We start from the raw sequence: 320 nt of genomic DNA, 5'->3' as shown, positions 1-320 counted from the left end.
CCCACCTCCCCCGTTCCCCCCCACCCTCGAAATGGATATTAAAAAGTCCTCACCTCCCCCCTTCTCCTCCTCTCCACCCCCTCTCCACCCCCTCTCCCTCCACTTCTGACCCTCCTCCAGGGAAAAAAAAAAACTGACGATGCTTTACAAGGGTGGATACAACGCCTTACACGGTGTTTAACATATTTGGTCCGGGGAGACGCGCGACCTGTATAAGTGCGAGGGAACGAAGGGGGAGCTTAGGATCAGTTTCACGCTGGAGGGAATCCTTTGTTATGCAGACTAAGATGGGATTACATGCTCTCTGATACCATCTGACA

Source organism: Penaeus monodon, chromosome 19 (genome assembly GCF_015228065.2).
Source record: "Penaeus monodon isolate SGIC_2016 chromosome 19, NSTDA_Pmon_1, whole genome shotgun sequence".
Lineage (NCBI taxonomy): Eukaryota > Metazoa > Arthropoda > Malacostraca > Decapoda > Penaeidae > Penaeus > Penaeus monodon.
This window is presented reverse-complemented; position numbering follows the sequence as displayed.